At 33.1% G+C, this 13,061-nt stretch overlaps 1 pseudogene; it reads right to left on the reverse strand.

Annotated features, from left to right (window-relative positions):
• Positions 1–9,339, reverse strand: part of LOC149557594 (GDT1-like protein 4) — a 41,433-nt pseudogene extending 32,094 nt beyond the window's left edge.
• Between the last annotated feature and the right edge of the window lie 3,722 nt (positions 9,340–13,061).

The raw sequence follows: 13,061 nt of genomic DNA on the forward strand, positions 1-13,061 counted from the left end.
TAGAACTTGATCAACGGTTGAGATCAAATTGAATAGACGGCTGAGATTTGAAGAAGATTCAGTTAGAATGGAAAGTTTCCTTATGAAAAGGGAGTTAACTAATTTTCTTTTGAGTGGAATAAAGAGTTAAGTAATTTAATTCCTTTTCTGATTTTAGTTCACTCAAAGGTTCCATTTCTGAATTGAAGAGAAGATTTGGAGAATATATTTAATTTAATAAAATAGAATATGACCCCATAAATGGATATTCCAATCAATTAAATAATTAAATTCAATAATTAGAATAAAGATATTTAATTAAATCAAATATATTTAATTCCTCATGTATATTAGCTAAAGGGGTGAAATTAATTTAATTAAATTACTAGGACTTATAATCAAATTAATTCAATTAAAAGGTTAATTTTGCCAATTCAATGAATATTCAAGAATTAATTAAAGTAAATGACTAATACAAATTTATGATTTTCTACATTTCACACATAGGTCAAGTAGAGATTATTAGAATTATAATTTCCTAGTAAAATAGGACTTAGAATTGATTAAATAAACCAAAATTAGTTTAGCATGTCAATGTGCCAATATTGAGGTATTACAAGAGACTGCTCATAGGGCCACCTCAAAGAAAGAAAAATTCAATTGGTGAGGTATGCTTATATCTAAAAAGATCAATAGGGTTATCTAGCTTTATATTTGTAAAGCATGATAAATTAGAGGATTCTAATAGAGATAAGGTAGAAGAGGCTATGGTACAAAAGATTGTAAATAGTGAAATAGAGGATATGATACCTCTAGATCTTTACGAAATATGAAAGAAAAGGTGGTAGTAGGTAGAGAAACTAGAAACATAGATCAGAACTAACACATTAGTCAGAATCATGCATGATTTGTCACAAGATCAAATTAGTACATTTTTGGAGAAATACAAGAGCAAATTTATTCTTAAGTACAAGTTGTTTTTACTATTGCAAAACAAAGAGGAATCTATAAAAAAGAAAAATAAGTTGTTTTGGAAAAGCACTATGAATATTGATGATGAACATAGTAGTGGAGAAAGCTCAGGTGTGCCAAGTCTACAAGGTAGTATGTCTCCTATCCATGTTGACTCCCTAGACACTCCAGAAGTGAAGTGGTCAAGATTACCAATAAAGAAAAAGATGATGAAGATGAATATGATAGGACAATTTCAGCACCTCATATTGAGGGAAATAATGAATCAACTAAGGTTGAACCAAGTCTTACTATTGTTGACTTAGGCATGGATGTGCAAGTAAGACCAAGTGGTGACACCCCCTCACCTACTCCTAAGGCATTATCGAGTAGCATCACCCTTTCATTGAAAAGGAAGAGAAAAGAAATAAAGGATATTTCACCAAATAGTGAAGTTAGTCTGGATGAAAATGTTGAGATGCCACAATTTGATCTAACAAATCTCACCTTTTAGCAAAATTTTTTGCTACATGAAACTTTGAAGAAGAAAAAGAGATAAGAAGAGCTTAGAAGAGAGCTAAAGTAGCAAAAAAAAAACACTACAAGATGTAAAAGATATTTTTGTTGATGCTTTTGACATACAGAATCTAGATGAAGAGACACCAATCATTGATCAACTTGTACATATAATTGATCAAGTTAGTGCAAAAAATTTTGAATCCAATGACAAGTTAATGGATTGGTTAGCTAGAAGAGTTGAGACCAAGGTCATGGACAAAGTGTTCATAACTATAGTTCAGCAGAAATTATTATTATTATAGGAAAAAGAAAAGGTAATGATGGATATTATTTAGAGGGTATAATAGGCATACACAATTTTATCGAATTGGCCAAGATTTACAAATATTATTCAAACATAAGTAGCTAAGACTTAGGCTGAGATAAAGGCATCCAATAGTATTATCTCATAGTCAATAGGATCTATCATAGATCATTACAATAGCCTACTAAATTCTCAAGGTAAATTGGTTAATCTTTAGGTAGTTGACAGCACCGTGAGATCCAAATTGATCTCAATCCAGGCAACGTTGATACCTCATTTGGAGTTCATGTAGAGAGAACTAAAAACATCCCAGGATATTATCACAAAAGATCACAAATTATCAATGGCTAAGAGTCTAATAGATTTAGCTACAGGATTATAATTGTAGAATCAAATTTTGGAGGTAGCAAGAACCATATGGAATCATACGTTAGTCATCATTACCAGATTTCACAAGGAATTCATTGAAACATATGGATTTCTTCAACTCTTTCAACCCCAATAGTGGTGACATCAAGTATTCAAAAAAAAGGGGGAAATGGGAAATGAAATGGATATAGAAGGAGCATCATGTACAAGTAATGCATAAAGGTTGTAATAAAAAAAATTATTCATTTTTCACAAAGTTATAAGACTTAAGGGGAGAGCTCATTTTGAGGAAAGCTCATTTTTGTATTGATATGACAAAGTAAATATATGAAAATGTGTTTTTTCACTAATGTCAAAGAGGGAGATTGTTGGTATCTCTAATCATTGTTTTCTATTAGTGTCAATAACTTAGTCATTTACAAGGTATTCAGATGGTCACCATTGTGACCAAGGTACTCCACATAGTTTTACTGATGTACATAAGATAGTATGTACCAAGAAATTGTATAGAAATTGAGTAAATATGGTCATAAAGAAATTCTCTATATGGACCAAGCTCATTCACGGACTGAGCAAGTCATCAGCAATTGAGTGAAATTCCAAGTATATAAGTAGCAAGTAATATAGTATGTGCTGAGAATAGTACATGTTGAGCATCAATAAATAAATAAAGGTTGACCAAAAAAAATGTCAAGCACTAGTAACAGTAGAGGCTAAGCAATATAGATTTTACATAAAAATCAAGAATGGAATAGAGTTTCAGGAAAAACAACTACTAGGCTAACTTGGAAGGATTATTTAAGTTTTGAAGAGGTTGTTATAGAACATTTAATACTTGCTGAGGTTGTTACAGAACATATACATAACATGGATTGCATATCCCCATGTGTGTGTTCAACTATTAGGATGAAGAGGCAAAACATGGAACCATCTAGAAGACTATTCATGGAATCTTTATATAGTGATGATCTTAACCTAGATCAAGGGGTATCAAGTGCATGTGTGTGAATATTAGAGAGGAGAAGATTAGAAGTCATTCATGAGTTTTGTTATCATCGAATAGAACAAGTGACATATTCATAAGTAGTAAAAGTGGAATGGAAAGTCAAGAGTATTAGATTAGAGGAGAGGATCAGTTAGCAAGGAGAAGACTCAAAATCAACTTGTAGAGAAAAATGAGAGTTAGGTACTGAGTCAATTTTTAAAAAGTTGAATTAGGGTAAATCTCTTAACAAATTGGTCTCAATAGATCTTTTTAAATCTCCTAGCATAGTCCTTACTTAGTTGTAAGTTTCAAATCCTCTAACAAGGTGAAACTAACAATTTCTTAAGTCTATAACTAGACAAACTCCTCACAAAGTAGATCATATGTTATGGTCAAACATTGTAACCTTAACTAGTTAAATTTATTAATATAATAGTGAATATTTGTGGGTGTCATACCCACCTTAGTTTTACCTTCACCTTGAAGGGTTTCTAGGTAACAAATACTTTGTTATGTGTTATTACTTTCATGCATGTGATTGAATTGATTTATAGGTTACAACAATTTTACACTTATTGTATTACATGCATGAGTTATTAATAGGTGTGGATGAATTAAGAAAAAGGTATAAATTGTTATAGATTCTAATTCATCCCCCCCCCCTCGCTAGTATCTAATTTACTCCTCCATAAATGAACAATATCCTCATCATTATCTTCCTTTGCAACTATAAGCCTTCTCCTTGGCTTCTTCAATGTTTTGTTCAACTTGACCTTGTCTAAAATGTCTTTTCTCTTTGTTGCACTCTTGCCTTGAGATATTTTTGTAACGTTTACTACTCATTTCTTTTGTGGTTCAATAACTATAGTAGTAGTTTCCTTGGTTCTCTACATAGTCACTCTTTGAGTTTTAGGGGTAGGATTTGACTCTTTGCCTTTACTAGTATGTGGCTTGTCTACAACTATCTATTTACCTTTTCCTTCAGCGTCTTCATCTTTATGACCTTTTACTTCATTATTTTTTTCATTTTCATCTCCTTTATATTCCTCTTCACCACTAGATAGACATTCACCTTTTCCTTATGTGATTTCCAGTGGTGCCTCCTACTAGGCACCTTCACCTAGAACTCTTTCCAAATTCTTTAGCATCCCATTCCTATTCCTATCCCACTTAGGAACCTTAGTTTCCACAATAATTTTAACTTTATCTATTTCATATGTCTTGAATGTCTTGGAATCCTTACCTATGGGTTCATCTAGCAATGTTGTGAAAGTTGTAACTACTTCATCAATATTAATCTCATAATGTAATGGCTTCATCCATGCAATCCTAGGTATGACAACTTTGATATAAGTCCTATCTATATCTACCAAAAGCCAAATGTTCTCATAGTATTTTTCAACTAATGAATTTGGTATTCTAGACCTATTCTTCATTCTCTTCTTGAATTTATCAAAGTAACCATCCAAAATAGTCTCAAATTCATCTCCCAATTGACTAATAAACTCACTGATTTGTTGGGTAACCGACTTCTTCTTACTTCATGTGATGTTACCTTTAGCAGGAAAATATTTTTTCACATAAAAGAATATGCAAACAAAGACTTGAACTTACAAATTGTAGTTTTTACCTTTCTCATACTTTTAAAATTTTCATCCAACTGTTGTAGTTGTAGGTTGACCAAGTCATAGGAATGATCTTTCTTCACATTTTTCCATGCAACATCAACTGTAACATAGGGAACACTATCTAGCTAGATTGATTGTTAAAATTTGTGAGCAATAACTCTCACAACAAAATTTGACTCAGCATCCTTTATTGTAGAAATTTTCATACCATGCTTGTTGAACACATCCATTGTGTTAGCTTCAATTAAATCTTTCCTCTGACATTGAATGGTCTTCACTTTATCCATCATAGGGTAAATAGCCACTCAGTGAATTTTATTTGTGATCTACACCAGTCCACCCTCTATCCACAACTTCATTTTATGCACTCAAATTAGAACAACCTTTAACCATTCAATTTTGAAAATCTTTGGAAAATCTAGGGCACAAGTGAGTTTGGCCTCGACAATGTGCTTGTTCTCTTCTTTTAGATTCCCATCAAAGTGTTGTCTCTCATATGCATTCCACAACTCAAAATCTACTATTTAACTAATATTTTGTATATAACATGACCTAACATCATGAATCATTATACCCCTGGGTGGGTGACTGGTCAACCTAATACCTTAATAACAAAGGATTGGACATCCTTTCATAGTGATTCCATGGTCAGATAGCATCATATGTTTTACTTAAAATAGTATACTGACTTTATTTAATTTGTCAACTCAAGAGTATGAACTTTAGAGGATTGTTAGAAATAGGGATTGCTAAGAGGGGGGTGAATCAATAATCTACAAACTTTAGTCACCAACTAGATGTTCTTTCTTACTTGAAACCACACATAATTAAGTAATAAAGTAATGTTGAACAGTAACAGTAACCATGCACAAAGATAACTCATAACACCATTTTTTTTTAACTAGGGAGACCTTGGCCAAGGGATAACCCTAGTAGGGATGATACCCACTAGATAGTATATTGATATATAAGTTACTTGTTAGAGGATGGACCCTGTTAGGAGTCAATGAGAAAATTTAGTATAAGGAGTCCCTATTATGAGACTTTGAATCCCTATTAGGAGATTCCAATCCTATTAGCAGTTGTGCCAACCCTATTAAGAGTTGTAGTATAGTAGATGCAAGATGAGCCCACTACCAAAACAAGTAATCAAACTTCTAGAATATAGATTGTTTCTCGATTTGATCTCAGATCTCAAAATAGCTTCACAAACTTTACTTACATCACTTTCACTATAAGTTTGCATATCATAATACTCACACAACTTACATCACAAAATATTACTTCTTATCACAAGATTTCATTTTCATAAATACCATGCCTACACAAATTGCTACTAGGTCACTTAAGACCATAATACACTTTTCCAACTTAGATTAAACATCTAAGATGTTATCCCTAATTGGACAAGTAATTATTTTGTAAACAAAATAATTACTTTCCTTTAATTCCTCTATCATATTTCATTGAAATATGAATATCTCTTTTTTGTATAGTCTATACTGACTTTTGAGGTTATACACATCATCATCAATATGTATACTATCTCCATCTAACTTTTCTAATCATAATTTGATGTTAGCAACAAGTTACAAACAAAACAATACACTTTTGTATACCAAATTCATACTTACAATTTTTCGAGTACCAAAAGCTAAGTATCTTTATTTTTAAGGTTTCTTGTAAGTATGTACATCATGTGTTGTCATAAATGACAATAATTACATATCTTCATTAGCCAATTGTCAATGAGGATGACTACAAAGTCTATGCTCTAATTTTCCTTCAAGTCTTTACAACTAAAGTGAAGGAAATGTTGAAGGAATTCTATGCTAGCAACTGAAACAACAACTTTCAAAGCTTTAAAGTATTGTTGCAACAGTAAACCTATCTATTAAACTATGTTGCAAGAACAACTCACTGATTCTATTATCAATGGCTACAAGAGCAATAGAATTCTAACTTGCAAAGAAATAAATAAGGAAATGAAATATATTCTAATGAAATAGTTCACTCACCAAGTGGGCCCACTTTGATGAGTGAACAGAAAAGACAATCAAGATAAAGGAAATAAACTTGAACTACTCATTCTATTCATTTATGGTGAAAGAATTACATTTGACTAAAAACTACATCACACTGTACTATAAACAAAATCAACTTGTCATATTCTTCTTCAAAAACCATGCTTAAAGCTACAGCAAATGTTATTTAAAGGAAACTGCAACTATTTCCTAACTCTACGATCACTCCATTAATGAGGATCAATTACAAACTCATAAAGTTTGAAACAAAATCAATATTAATCAAGATTAAATCCTCTAGGAATGTAGCAAGTTGTGGAAGCTACATTCGTCCATTTTTCTAATAGAAAGCATGCAATGACTTGCTCCACTCATGATGGTTCAGCAATCTAGTTGGCTCTAACTTTAACACTAAGGTTTTAACCCTTGAATATCCATAGAAAGTATCTAAAAATCATTTAATGCACACATAACTTGCACATACATATATTTATTTCATCATTAATATTAGAAAAAGTGTAAAGTTCAAATTACCACTCTTGCAAATCCTATGGCTACAAAAGGAAAACTACAGAAGACATAGCATGAATGAGGAAAGATTTATTAGCATGCAACATCCCTTCATTATACCATTTTTTTTCCATAGATTCAAGCAAATATAGCATATTTAAACTATCCATATGTCTACTTCATGTGTCTTAACATATACATAGCATATACATAAAAAGATAAGTTTATCTACTTAAAGCCATAAATTCATGATTGTTGTCACAAGATAACTACTTAAAATAATGGGCTTTTAGAGGCCCATCATTGATTCCCCCCAACTGAGCTATTTCTAGTCCCCAATAACCATGAAGTATCTAATTCTGGCTCAAACTCTCCAATCACTCGTTGTCCTCTCTCCTGGCTCATTCTTAACATAGTCAAAGCACCCATAATTTTCCTTATGCCTTCTCCATCATCAAACTTCTACTATCATATCATGATCCTATGCATTGTCATTTACTGCTACTAGTGGTGACAATAGAATAGGGGGTTCATAATTTAATGGAAGCCAACATTTGCATTATTTCCCTCCCAAATCAATATACCATGGAATTCTAATAGTAGCAAGAGCTATTTTTTAAGGAGAGTGGGGTTCTCTTATCTTTAGGTCATGTAGCATCTGTGTCCACCTTGTCTTGAAGATACAATAGCTATCTCAACATCTCGAGAGGAGTGTTGTTCCCAATCTACAAAGGCTTGTTCTCTCACTGAGCATACTTTACTAGCTCTAGCAAGATTGCCTATAATAAAAATTCAATCCAAAAATGTTCATCTAGAGTGTTGAGCTTTTGGTCTCATGAGTAGAGGAACTATCATTTCATTGTTCCTATAAGGTGCAACTTGATGTTCCCTACTTATCTCATTCTACATCTAAGAGATCACTGGTCTCAACTACACATCCCCTATATACAAGAGTGAGTTTCCACTCTATGTCATTAAGCACTGCCAAATTATGGAGATATAATTAACACAATAAATTATACAATAACATTGGAATAGATTGGAATGCATCATAAAACTCATGTGTAGGTGAAATGGAGGGATTAATCCCTTCCACGATTCTAGTCAATTTAAAATTCACAAGCTGCTCTTTGAGGAACAATGCATACACTAGTGATGGTGTTCTGCATTCCATTAATTCATAAATCAATCCTATAACTTGTTCAATCCTCCTTTTTAAACTTCATTCTAGTTTGAACTCTATTTCAATTGATAGCTCTATTCATTAATAACATGTCTCAATTTTTCTTTTTCCAACTTCCATTAGCTCTTTCCTATAACAACTATTGAAACAAATTGATTCATGTGGACAAAGGTTTAGAAGATTGGGAGGTGGAAATGGTTCTTGGTTAAAAATGTCTATCAATTTAGAGGTCAAATGAGAAATTTTATTGACACTTTGTGTTGTGGAAATTCTCCTACACTTATGACAATTGTTGTCACCATATTGTATTCCTTACTAGATTTAATTGTTGTTGTGGCCAATATACCTAGTCCATCCTGATTGAGCTTTTCCATTACTTCCTCGGTAATTTCATCCTTGAATTTGGGATAGTCCTCAAAATGAAGGTCTTCTAGATTCTCACCAATATCCTGCATAACAAGGCTTTCCTTAAATTTCTTAGATGCTTCAAGCTCGTCAGACTCCTTATCACTATCAAAAAGTACATAGTTAACATTAAGGTCAACTTTAGGTTGTGGACTCTAGTTACTACACTCATTATTAGTGGCTATATTTTGTTGTAATTTTTCCTCTAGAGAGGACTCCTTCTTCACCTTAGAAGATTCTAGGTTAAACATTAGAATAGAGGCTTTAGTAATCTTATTTCCTTTAGAAATCCTTGCACTTTTCCTCGTAGGAGGTGTAGATAGGCATGAAGGATTATTTCATTTCCTCTTGCTTGCAAACATTTCTATAGTAGGTGCTTTAGGAGGTTTCTCTAAAGCTTCCTCTTCTTGTGAGTGTAGGGTTTCATTAACATTACTTTCATCATCATGTTGTTGTTCTAATTTCTCTTCTTTAGCTCTCATGGCTTTAACTTTTCCTTCCTTAATAGTAGACCTAGTCTTAATAGATAATGGGGTCTTGGTGGCACTAGCAACTTCTCTATTTTTGTTTTTCTTTTTGCTAGAGATGGAAGCATAAAATTTATAGATTCTCTTCTTAGTTGGTCTAGAGATGGAGGGAGAGGCTTTAGGAACATTTTTAGTCCTAAGAATAACCTTACAAAAACTAGTAGATGACCTTTCCCTTCATCCAACCCCTTGGCCTCTAGTGCCGACCAACCTAGGATCTACCTCTTTTAACTACAAAAACTCTTCCCATGTCCCAATGGATTATTTGTTCAATTTTCTTTCCACAACTAATTTTATCAAGAAGTGATGGGAGATAGACTAATACTTTCTTGATTATACTAAAGAATCTTGCTTCTTAACAATGTTAAACAAGAAATTGGGAAAATTTACCTATCGATAGTCATGTCACTAAATGAGCCAAAATCTTGAAATGTAGGGTATGCAGGTATTTTTAATGACCTTCACATGTGAAGTATTGAATGATAAATGTTTTTGATTGGACAAACTTTAAAATAAATGATAATTTGGAGGTACCCTATTTCTTTTCAATGTCCAACGAAGGGTCAAGATGCATACTAAACTATGCCCTAGTCATTTGTAGGTCAAAATCTTTTGCCTAATTTTCTTCTTCCTAGGGTAACCTAGTGACTTTGGCTACCACATCTTCTGTAAATTCAATTCTAATTCCCTTAACCATTGCAAATCCATCCTTCAAGGTGCTAAAAATTTGAAGAGAAACCTCCTCATCAAATCACTTGAGACTAAGGTAATAATCTAACCATCCTCTTCTCCAAGAAATCTCATGACTGGCCACATCACCCAACAAAAATCTGTGAGAAAATAGTTCATACATCTAGAGACCTCCACCCATTGTTACTCATAGTATAATTTTAAGAAAATTGTACCATTTTCTAGAGTTCAACAATTGTAAGTTAACAGAATTTGCAATATTATGGTACTAGACAAAGAAAATAGCATACTGTCAGTTTGTTCTTCATAAAGATTTTTAATGCATGCAATCTCATGATATCCTTCCTTACATCTAATCTCATAATTTTTCACTCATGTCACCCCAAAAATGTTGCCAATTATCATTAAAAGTTAAGCTCAACTTTAATGTCCTTAACTCCCTTAATGATGCAATCACAGAAGGACAAGTCATCAATATGTGATGATAGTCATCTCATAAGATAATAGATTTTAAAGTTTACATGCAATTAGAAATTTTGAAACATGAATATCCCCCCAACTAAGTATAGGCATGGGTCACACCAAGATAGGATATATGCAAGAGTAATAAAGTTAAACAATATGAATTTCTAATAAAGAGTGAATAAAATAAAATATATTTAAGAGTATGTGGCATGTACTTGGTAGGCATTGTAGGAAAGTGTGCTGAAAAAAATCATCAGAAATGATGGAGTGATGGGATGGGATGGAAGGATGGAAGAGAGAGAGAGAGAGAGAGAGAGAGAGAGAGAGAGAGAGAGAGAGAGAGAGATGAAATGTAAGGTGGATAAAGTACTTTCAAGAAGAAAGTGTTTATTATGAAAATATTGAATGGAATCAAAACTTGGAAATAGTCATGGTAGGGACCTAGATTGCTCATCTACAGGAATGAGTATATCTTCACTATGCTAAAAGTGATTTAGGAACTCCTCGTGACTTACTAGTTTGTTGTAGATCTTGAGGCGATGCCCACTGACAAGTCACTTGAATCAAATAGGATCAATAGTAGACAACTGGACTGCTCCATTTGGAAACACAAAAATTTTATACAGTCATAACCAACAAGTTTGAAACTTTCCTAAATTGTGTTGATAGTTGGAATCATAAAGAATGGACCAATCTCCTATAGCAAACATTTTATCATTGATAAACTTATCATGCCATTGTTTTTGTTGATGCTAGATGATTTTGATGTTGTTCAATGCAGATTTGTGCATTCATCAAGACCATTTAAACTTGAGATTTGGTCTTGTTGTGCAATAAAGAGCTCTATACTAAGCTCCAAAGTAGTTCTTAATGTTTTATATTCAAACTCTATAGGAATTACATCTAACCTACAATAGACGAGCTCAAAAAGAATAAAACCCATTGTATATTTCCAACTGGTTCTATAAACCCAAAGAGCTTTAGGAAGGTGTATGGCCCAATCCTTTCTATCAAGTGCTACTATTTTTTGTGAGAATGGCTTCCATATCTCTATTGGTAACTTCTACTTGGCCATGAGCTTGTGGGTGGTAAGGTGATGATTTACCATGTTGAATAGTATATTCTTCCATGAGAGTAGCTATTAGATTAGATGTAAACTGAGCTCCTTGATCAGATGTCAACTCTCTGGGAACTCCAAACTATGTAAAGATGGATTCATACATGAACTTTGCAACATTATTATCCTGTGGGTGTTTCATAGTTTTGGCCTTTGCCCACTTAGTTACATAATTAGTGCAAACTAAGATATAGGATTTACCTTATGAAGAGGGTTCAATAAGACCTACAAAGTCAATCCCCCATTTATCAAAGGATGCAACAACTACTTGAGGTTGCAAGGGCATTTCATATAATTTAGTGGGTCTTCCCATACATTGATACTTATCACATCTCTTGGTGTATCTAGTTGCATCCTTGTGTAAACTTGGCCAATAGTACCCAGTTGTCAATATTTTAAAGGTTGTCCTTTTGGCTACAAAATGACCTCCATAGGGCTCATCATGGCATGCCCTCAAGATATGTTTCATCTTCTTATATACACTATCCCATTACATGATCAAGTCCAATATAAAACATGAATCTAGAAAATCTAGAATTGTTAAAGCTCTTTTCATAGAGTAACTTCCTTTCTTTTCTGTAGAAGTGAGCTGATATCTTTCCTATGGTTAGGTAATTTGCAATATCTACATACCATTGATTTTGGTGTTGTGATGTGGAGCCTAATTAGACTTAGAGTTTTATTCGATGTAGTTTCCCTCTAGATTATTTCTACAAGGATTTGGGGTTATTTCTCCCAAGATGGGGTCAAGAGGCAGCACCCCTATAGGGTCCTTGAGCAATGCCCCAAGTGCACCAAAAATGCTCTTCTATTGTAAATGGTGTCAACTACTATTTTTATATTATTCTAACCCTAATTTTGTAAGCAGCAAAAATATTATATAAAATAGGCTTAGGGTTAGGGATTTTCATAATGTATGATGCAAAATTTGGTTCTTGTAGCAGTGTTAATCCTAACAAGTGGTATCAGAGCTAGATGGTCATTGTTTTTTTTTGCCAGACTCTCACCATTTTTTTTTACTAGACCATCATCCTTTTTTTTAGAGATCCTCTATAGGAAGGTCTCACAGTTGAGTGGAAGTCTCATAGTTGAGTGGGAACAAAGGAAAATGAGGGTAAGCTGAGGGTTTACAAGTTTAATGGGTAGAACTTTCAATTATGAAAAATGCAAATTGAGGACTATCCTTATCAGAAAGATTTATGGAAGTTGTTGGAAGGAAAAGCTAAAAACAAGGAACTATGACAAATGAGGAATGGGAAGTTTTAGACAAAAAGGCACTTGGAAGCATTTGATTATGCTTGGTACCATCAGTAACATTTAACATTACAAAAGAAAAGACAATGAAAGAGTTGATGGAAACCCTAGCAAAACTGTATGAAAAGCCCTCCACTTCAAATAAGGTATT

The sequence above is a fragment of the Cupressus sempervirens genome, chromosome 5, assembly GCF_028749045.1.
Source record: "Cupressus sempervirens isolate cs-2001-9-10 chromosome 5, ASM2874904v1, whole genome shotgun sequence".
Classification (NCBI taxonomy): Eukaryota; Viridiplantae; Streptophyta; class Pinopsida; order Cupressales; family Cupressaceae; genus Cupressus; species Cupressus sempervirens.